This window comes from Bos mutus, chromosome 9 (genome assembly GCF_027580195.1).
Source record: "Bos mutus isolate GX-2022 chromosome 9, NWIPB_WYAK_1.1, whole genome shotgun sequence".
NCBI lineage: Eukaryota > Metazoa > Chordata > Mammalia > Artiodactyla > Bovidae > Bos > Bos mutus.
The window spans coordinates 44,275,276-44,284,493 of NC_091625.1; the positions used below are offsets into that span (position 1 = coordinate 44,275,276).

General features: G+C 38.9%; 1 non-coding gene across 1 annotated transcript; it reads right to left on the reverse strand.

Annotated features, from left to right (window-relative positions):
- Positions 1-1,507: 1,507 nt before the first annotated feature.
- Positions 1,508-1,942, reverse strand: LOC102282755 (small ribosomal subunit protein eS25). Its single transcript, XR_001351646.2, has one exon. It is a non-coding gene; the product is annotated as a small ribosomal subunit protein eS25 (transcript).
- Between the last annotated feature and the right edge of the window lie 7,276 nt (positions 1,943-9,218).

The window sequence follows — 9,218 nt, forward strand, 5'->3', positions numbered from 1 at the left end:
TTGTATGGATGCAGCACAATTTGTTTCTGCCCTTACAAGTTAAAGGACCTTGGATTGTTTACAGTTTTTCAGTGATCATGAAAAAAAAAACAAAACTGCTATAATGCTTTGTTTTTATGTGGACATACATTTTCACTTTTAAGGAATAAGTACATAGGAGTGGGAGTGTGGGAATGCATGGTGAGTATATGTTTAGCTTTACGAGAAACTGGCAAACGATTTTCCAAAGTGGCTGCGCCACTTTGCCTTCCTATCAGCAATGTATGAGGGAGTTCTAGTTGCTCTGTGTCTTCATCCTTACCGGCACTTGGTTTTCTCAGTTTTACAAAGTTTAGCTATTCTAATAGATGTGTAATGGTATCTTATTGTGGTTTTAATTTTCATTTCCCTAATGATAAAGGATTTTGAACACTTTTTGTGCTTATCCTCCATCCATATGTTTTCTTTGATAAACTGTTCAAATGTTGTGCCCATTTGAAACATTGGTTGTTTGTTTTCTTATTATTGAGTTCTGGGAATTCTTTTTTTTTTTTTTCAATTAAAAAAACATCATTTTTATTGATTAAAAACATCATTTTTCATTATAAAAACTTTGCAATTCATATAGAAAGTTTTGACTCATGCAGTTAAGGACTATCATAACTTAAAAAATATACAAAAAAGAAGTATGAATAAAATAAGCTGGATTATTGATTCCAGAGGCATATTATTTTCTCTTATTGAAACACTAATTTAGTTTATTATTTTTCCCTGCTTCTTTCCTATATGTCACAATAAGACTAGAAACTATATTTGTTTTCCTTAAGCTCTGCCTACTGAGTCTGATTATCTTTTTTTTATTTATTTATTTATTTTAATTGGAGGTTAATTACTTTACAATATTGTATTGGTTTTGCCATGCTGCTGCTGCTGCTAAGGCACTTCAGTTGTGTCCGACTCTGTGCGACCCCATAGATGGCAGCCCACGAGGCTCCTCTGTCCCCGGGATTCTCCAGGCAAGAATACTGGAGTGGGTTGCCATTTCCTTCTCCAGTGCATGAAAGTGAAAAGTGAAAGTGAAGTCGCTCAGTTGTGTCCTACTCTTAGCGACCCCATGGACTGGAGCCCACCAGGCTCCTCCCTCCATGGGATTTTCCAGGCAAGAGTACTGGAGTGGGGTGCCATTGCCTTCTCCTGGTTTTGCCATACATCAACATGAATCCGCCACAGGTATACACGTGTTCCCCATCCCAAGTACAGGGAGGGAGGAGGGAGTTCTGGGAATTCTTTACAAATTCTAGATTCAGGTTCATTAGCAGAAGTGCATTGCAGGTATTTTCATCCTGTCTGTGGCTTGTGCTTTACTTTTTCAAACAGTGTCTTTTATTTTATTTTACTTTGATTTAATAAAGTTTTATTTTTCAAAATGTACAGCTGGTGGGACCTGTTTAAAAAAAGAAAAAAAAAATCAAATCAGAACTACAGACCCTTGTGAAGGGGATGTGTACTTCGTATAGGAGCCCCAGGTTCACGAATCTTCACCAGCAGCTGGGGCATCTCCACCCTTGGTGTTTCTGGTGTAAATCACTTGAGCTCTGTGCTTTGAAACCAGTTTAATAAGTCCTTTTCTAAGGAGTTCCTGAAGGGCTGCTCTGGCCAGGGAACCACGAATCTTCAGTCTCTCAGAGACGACAGCCGAAGTTATAAGCGTATAGTTGGGAACTTCTTTACAGAGTTTGTCATATGTTGCTTTGTCAAACAAGACTAGGTTATTGAGTTTGTCCCGAACTCTGCCTTTGGACCACTTCTTCTTTTTGGCCTTGCCCCCAGATTTGTTCACTGGATCTTTGTCTTTCTTGGCCGACTTTCTGGCATCTTTCTTCTTCTTGTCGTCCTTGGGCGGCATAGCGAAGCCCGGAGAGCAGCTGCAACCACTGCAGCCTCGCTAAGATGTTGGACAAAGAGGAAACAGTGTCTTTTAAACATCGATGAAGTCCAATTTATTGATTTCCTTTTATGAATCATTCTTTTTGTGTTTCTTGTTAGAAATCATTGTGGGTCCCAAAGTCACAGAAGATGTATCCTATTTTTTTCTAGGAGTTTAATAGTTTTTAGATTTTTAAGTTTATGATCTCTCATGAGTTTAATTTTTGTCTGTGGTGCTAGGTGTGGGTTAGAGTTCTTTTTTTTTTTTTGGCATGTGGATGTTCTATTACCATTTGTTCAAAAGGCTAAGCTTTTCTGTGCAGTTGCCTTGGTACCTTTGTTGAAAGTGAACTGATCCTCTATGTAGATCTACTTAAGGACTCAATCCTGTTCCATTCATCTATATGTTTATATTTGGCCAGTACCACACTATCTTGATTACTATAACTTATAGTATATCTTGAAATCAGGTTGTGTGTGTCCTCTAGCTGTTTTCAAGATTATTCTATTCCAGATCTTTTTCAGTTGTATATTGATTAAGTTATGGCTTCTGATCATCAAGTCTCTCACCTTTAAAAATAAGTATGATAATCATATCTACACCACAGAGTTATTAGAAAGGTTTCATTTTTGTAAATCATTTAGTAAGGTGTCTGGCACATGTTAATCTGTTGATGACTGTTAGTTCTTATTTTTTTTATTTTCATTCTCTAATTTGCAAGACAGCTTTTCTGCTGTCTCATCTGAAAGCTGGATTTTACTGTATTCCTGACACACACATACACGCATGTGTGCTTAGTTGCTTAGTTGTGTCCGACTGTTTGCGACCCTGTATACTGTAGTCCCCCAGGTTCCTCTGTCCATGGAATTTTTCCAGGCAAGAATACTGGAGTGAGTTGCCATTCCCTTCTCCAGGGGATCTGCTTGACCCAGGGATTGAACCTGAGTCTGTTGCATCTCCTGCACTGGCAGGTGGATTTTTACCACTGTGCCACCTGGGAAGCTAAACATATACCTGCTGTAATTAAAAAAAAAAAAAGTTTGGTGGAGATTCACTTATTGTAAAATAATATTTTGGAATAACACTTTGTGTAGTTGAGGAATTCAAATATAAATTTGAAAAGGAGTATCAGAGTTTGGAAATATTTCTTGTGTATCTCCGTCTACTAAGATTTTGTGGAAAACGATACTGGAAAACAATGAAGATGATTAAAAGATACGATTGACATTCTTAGCAGAGGGAGGACCAGCATGCAGGTTGGGAAGAGGACTCAGGAGTCAGAATCCAGGAAACCTGCAACTTCCTAGCTGTGAAACTTTGAACACACTGTCTTGCAGTCTCAGTGTCCTCATCTACAATAGTGTCTCACAGTATTTGTGGTGAAGATAAGTGAGCTGATAGTTGTGAAAGAAAGTGCTTTCTAAAGTGTAAAATGAGGAACCCATGGTTCCCCATGCTAGGTACTGAGAGGCCCTGGGGTGTTGCAATGAAGTTGTAAGGGAGTTGTGGCTCATTCTAACTTTCTTAGGAAACACAGTAACATTTGTTGAGTGCTTCATGAGATATTATAATGTACTGTTTGATCCCAAAATATTAAGCATAAATTTAATATTTCGGCCCCCCGAGAAAAATTGAGTGAGGAAATGTACTGTGAATGAGGAAGTTTGGGCATCTCACTGATAAATATCCATTTGGGGAAAGCTTTGTAGGTGCTGGGCACTGGGGTGTGGCATAAATAGGAGTTATTTATTTTTGGTGGTTTGGTTACTTTATAATCTTTAGTGTGCATTTTTGGTACAAAGAGTTTTAAAACCCATGTCAAGAAACTTATTACCAGTGGTATTGGAGTAAACTGATAGCATCACCAGGTTATGTAAAGAGCCTGGTCAATATCTGCCTTCATCTCCTTACTGTCCTGAACAAACACGTAGAGTGATCTTGCATGCTAAGTGCTTTGCACATATTAACTTAGTCTCTGACACTCTCTCTCGAGACATTTTAAACACCCTGTTACAGGTGAAGAAACAGGTTGCAGAGGGTAAATGATTGAACCAAGGTCACTTAACTAAGTGATGGATGTTTGACTATAGTTGCTTGTGCCCTCATATGGTCTGCTAAGAAAGCCAAGGATTGTAGGAAAGGAAATTCTAAATGATTGATGAAATCCTATATAGTTCTAAATTTATATTATTTTAAAAGTCTCACTTTGATCTCTTTTAATTGTTTGAGGAAAGATGCTTGTGAGGCTGGATGGAGCTTATCTATCATCATTTTAAATTCTTAATGTTTTGATAGTGTGTTTTTACAGCCTAGACTTGATTCTACCAAAATCTGTATGTTGTAGCCCCAAGAAACTGTAAAAACCCAGTTTTTGTAAGTACAAAATGTTACACTGATTTTTAAAATACAGTATAAAAAATAAAAAGAGGGATAAGATATCCAAATAAAAAAAAATCAATCTCCTTTTTTTCAAAGAAAAAGTAATGCGTTCATGATGTGGTAAGTTGCCATCATTACTAGAAGACATATGGTTTCATAAACACAATGAGTGAACTAAGAATGCTCGTTGAAACGTTTTGGCCATGCAGCTTTCCAGCATTGCAGTGAACTGGATGATAATGAGACAGAATTTGCCAGAACTCCAATCCTCCTACATTTTCTGAGATCAACCAAGGAACTTGGTCTGCCTGTGCAGGCCTGCGCCTCCTGCCTCATCACCTGATTCCCCTCTCTGAATTCCCTGCCTTCCAGCTATACCTAACCCCTTGCAGTTATTTCCACCAACATCTGCTCTTAGCTCTGTGCTTTCATTCTTCATTCAGAGCCCACAGTTCCAAAAGAACTTTCTGTAATGATATCCAATACAGTAAACACTAACCACATGTAGATACTGAGAACATCAAATGTGGTTAATGTGTTCTTGTTATTCAGTTGCTAAGTCGTGTCCGACTCTGCTACCCCATAAACTGCAGCATGCAAGGCTTCCCTGTCCTTCACTGTCTCCCTGAGTAGGCTTAACTCATGTCCATTGAGTCAGCGATGCTATCCACCACTTCATCCTGTCACCCCTTTCACCTCTTGTCCTCAGTCTTTCCCAGCATCAGGGTCTTTTCCAAAGAGTTGGCCTTTGCATCAGATGCAAAAGTATTGGAGCTTCAGCTTCAGCACTAGCCCTCCAATGAATATTCAGAGTTGATTTCCTTTAGGATTGACTGGTTTGAACTCCTTGCTGTCCAAGGGCCTCTCAAGAGTATTCTTCAGCACCATATTTGGAAGGCATCAATTCTTCTGTGCTCAGCCATCTTAATGCTCCAACTCTCACATTGATACAATACTACTGGAATAAGCGTAGCTAATGTGACCGAGAGGCTAAAATCTGGAATTTTTTTTTCATTAGCTTAAATATCCACCAGTGGCTAGTGGCAAGAGCATGGGACAGCACAACTCAGATGGTCTTCACCTTTAGAGATCACCTTCCTCCACTTCTCAATCCTTAATGTCAGGTCACCTCCTACTCCTTCTATAAGATTTGAAAGTCGATCTCCCAGGAAGCCTTCCCTATCTTTGCTGCACCTTCTCACTCTAAAGCGATGTGCAGATTTCTGTGGCCCTATCTTTGAACCCATGGCAAAGTCTTACCTTGATCCCAGCAGCACTATAGTAAAGATTTTATGCACCAGACTGGGAGCTCTGTGAGGTTTGGGGACTGTATCTTTGCATCTCCAAGTATCCAACACATTGCCCTGTAGCTGACCAATGCCTCCTTTTGGGATGAGTAAGATTGTAATTTCAGGCATAAGATTCTATGACTATGGATAGGAGATCTATTCTAGGAGAGAGATTGTGGAATGTTGCATTGATATGATCAACAAATAAAAAAGTTAATTCACTTGACCTAAGGGAAATGTCTGACCCACCCAGAGAACTGATTGCCATTATATGTCACCCTTTAAAATGATCATATTGGAGACTATAAATTCTCTTCATATTGTTGAGAAACTTAGTATGGAACTCTGCATTACTACATCCAGTTCTTGGCTCATTGTTGCCAGCTGTGGTCTAATTCATCTTTTAGGAAGTGGCAAACCAGTATCTCATGTTGGGAGAAATTAAAGAAAGTACCTTAGAAAGTTAACCTGGATATCCCAAGCTTCTCACCTTGCCTCCTCTCTGGAGATAAGAATTAAACTTGAACATCCTCCATAAGGCAAAGTCAAAAACTCACACAAAGGATGTTAATAGTTTGTGTGCAATTCTATATCATCACCCAAGGCTATCCAGGCCCCCCCCTTCTTTTTTTTAAACTTGGCTATAACAACATAAGTCATTTACTTCCTCTTTTTGATTCCCTGATAATCTTTAGAAATATTCTTTGTTCCTTTTATCTAAAAGACTTACATCTGGTCATATAACACCAATATGGATTTATAAATCGAGTGTGAAGATAGTACCAAAACTCATTTAAAATATTTTTAAGTGTTTTTTCCAAAACAAACGATAATGATGATACTAAGTAATAATAATAAAATCCTTAACACCTTTTTTATCAGCTTGAGCGCTTCACTGTTGTTCATCTCAGGTGTGGTTGGCAGGAGAGGGCTTTTTATGACTTAGAAGCTTAGCATGTGAGACACAAATTCATAGAGGATAGAGCATGCCACAATATTTAGCAGCTGGTAAGATGTTCTTACACTTATAGGATAGGTTTGGACTCCTGACATTCAATTAAAATCATGTATGTTTAGTTCATGATTCAGTTCAGTTCAGTTCAGTTTGCGACCCCATGAATCACAGCACGCCAGGCCTCCCTGTCCATCACCAACTCCCTTAAATTGCCTTCCCCCCACAAAATATCATATCCAGACATCTGAATATCTTAAAATGGTTTTGTTTAGCATCAAAGTGTTTTCACTTAAAAATGTTAACATTCAAATCAGTCACACAGCGAGTGGATGACAAAAGCTGCAGCAGCAATCTTGTTCAAGGAATGAATGTTTCCATGTTGAGCAAGATGTACTTGAATGAAATTGACAGTTGATTCCAGGCTTCCAAGTGGAGTTTCAGAGACATGAAGCTGACATTGTCATTGTCACTTTGAGTCATTCAGGTCACCCAGGAGAAAAATTGGCCTGACAGTATGTTCCCTGTGACTCAACATGGTTGTAGGTTTTAGTCAGTGGAGTGATTCTTTGATAATGTCAGAAATGGAAAGATGAGCTTCTAATGGCATCAATTGGACAGTTAGCCAATTTTACTGATTTTCTTTAAACTATCATTTTTTTCTAACTCACCCAAGTCTGATCTACTCCTTTAACTTTTAAAAACTTGTATTACCTACCACAAATTGTATAAAGAGTAGAAGGCCAATTCTTTTATTTATTCATTTATTCATGGATTCATAGATTTATACATCCATTCAGCACATATTTACTAAGCATTTGTTGTCAGCCAGGCACAATTTTATGCACTGGACTAAACCAGTGATTAAAATTAAGTCCTTGCCTTTATGGAGTTTATGTTCTTAGGGAGACAGAAAACAAATAAACACAGATAACACATCCAGTGTTCCTATGTACTAAAATGGAAAATAAACTGGGATAAGAGGGTAGAAAGTGATTGAGGTAGAGACTGCTTTTTAATTTAGGATGGTCAAGGAAGGTCCCTCTGATAGGTGATGTTTGAGTAGAGACCTTGGGAGGAGCAGGTACAAGTCAAATAAATTATCTGAGGGAGCAGCAAATACAACAGGCCTGTAGTACTCTGAGGATGGACTTCGAGTATCTGAGGAATAGAAAGGAGGCCAGTAAGAGCAGAGCAGGACTGAGCGGAGGAGGGCAAATAGGAAGCAGCGAAATGGGCTGTTGCAATGGCCTGGCTGAAAGAGCCAAGGAAACAAAGACACTAGTAGGAGATAGATTTTGCAGAGGGAACCAGGGCAAGATCAGTCCCTCTGAGTGGATGGAAAAACCCTAAAGTTTTTGAACAGAGGACTACTCTGACATGTTTTAGACAGCTCCTTTCAGCTGCTGTGAGAGAAGGTGTGTTGCAAGGCTGGATGCAAAGAAAACAGTTTCTTTGCAGGGATGGATGCAAAGGAAACAGTTGGAAGGCTATTGCAATGACCCATAGGCTATGGTAACCTGGGTTGGAGTTTAGTGGTGAGAGGTGAGAAGTGGTTGAATTCTGGGTATATTTTGAAGATGCGGTCTTCAAGATTTGCTGAAGGATTAGATATGAGATGTACTAGAAAGAGTGAAGTCAAAGACCACTTGAAGACTTTGGTGTGAGCAACTGGAAAGATAGTGAGGGAGTTGCCATTGGCTAAGATAAAGACTAAAGGAGGCTTTACTTTATTTGGAGGAGGAGTGGGGAATCAAACAGTCACGTGAACATTTTGAGTCTGAAACTTCTGTTAGATGACTCGATGGAGATGTCTAGTTGGAAGACAGACATAAGGAACTGGATAGTAGGCACACGGTCAATGTTGGGCTTATAAAAATTGGGAGCAGTAAGTCATAGACAGTATACAAAGCCATGCAACTAAAAGATAAAAGATTGAAGGAATGAATGTAGATAGAGGACAAGGGGGCAAAGACTGAACTCTGGGAAGGATGACAAAGGAATCTGAGAAGGGCTGGCCAGTGAGGTGGATGGAGACCAGAAGAGAAGTTGCTGAAGAAGCCAAGCGAAGAAGTTAATGAAGAAGGAAGGGATTGACCATGGCAAACACTACTGAGAGAACAAGTCAGAAGATGGTTGAAGGTTAAGCATTAGATTTGGCAAGGTGGAGGCTACTGCTGATTGTAACGAGAGGAGTTTATGAAAGATGCTGGCCAGTATGAATGAATTGAAGAGTGTGGGAAGAGATGAAATTAGTGGACACAGGAAGATTGTTTTCAAGAGTTTTCTTGTTAAGAAGAACAAAGAAATGGGGCAGTAGGCTGGTACTCTATGTGCAACTGTATGTGTATGGTGGTCAAGATATGTAACAATCAAGAGAAGTTTTCATTCTGTCAGATGCTTACAGCAGTGGACACTGATCTTTTAAAGAGAGATACACTTGAGATTTAGAACACTGTTACTTCTGTTCTGTGAAAGAGGAAGGTGATTGAATACAAGTGTCTTCATGAATAACATAATTATTACTTTCTCTTTGTGTGCTGATTTTTGTTGAAACATTGCAATAAACCATTACTTCTTTCCTGTCTTTTGTAATATAACAGCAGCATCATTGTAAAAAAAATGGTTAGTATGTACAGGAAATGTGTTAGTTTATTTTACTTAATTCTTGCAATAATTGTATGGGGTATCT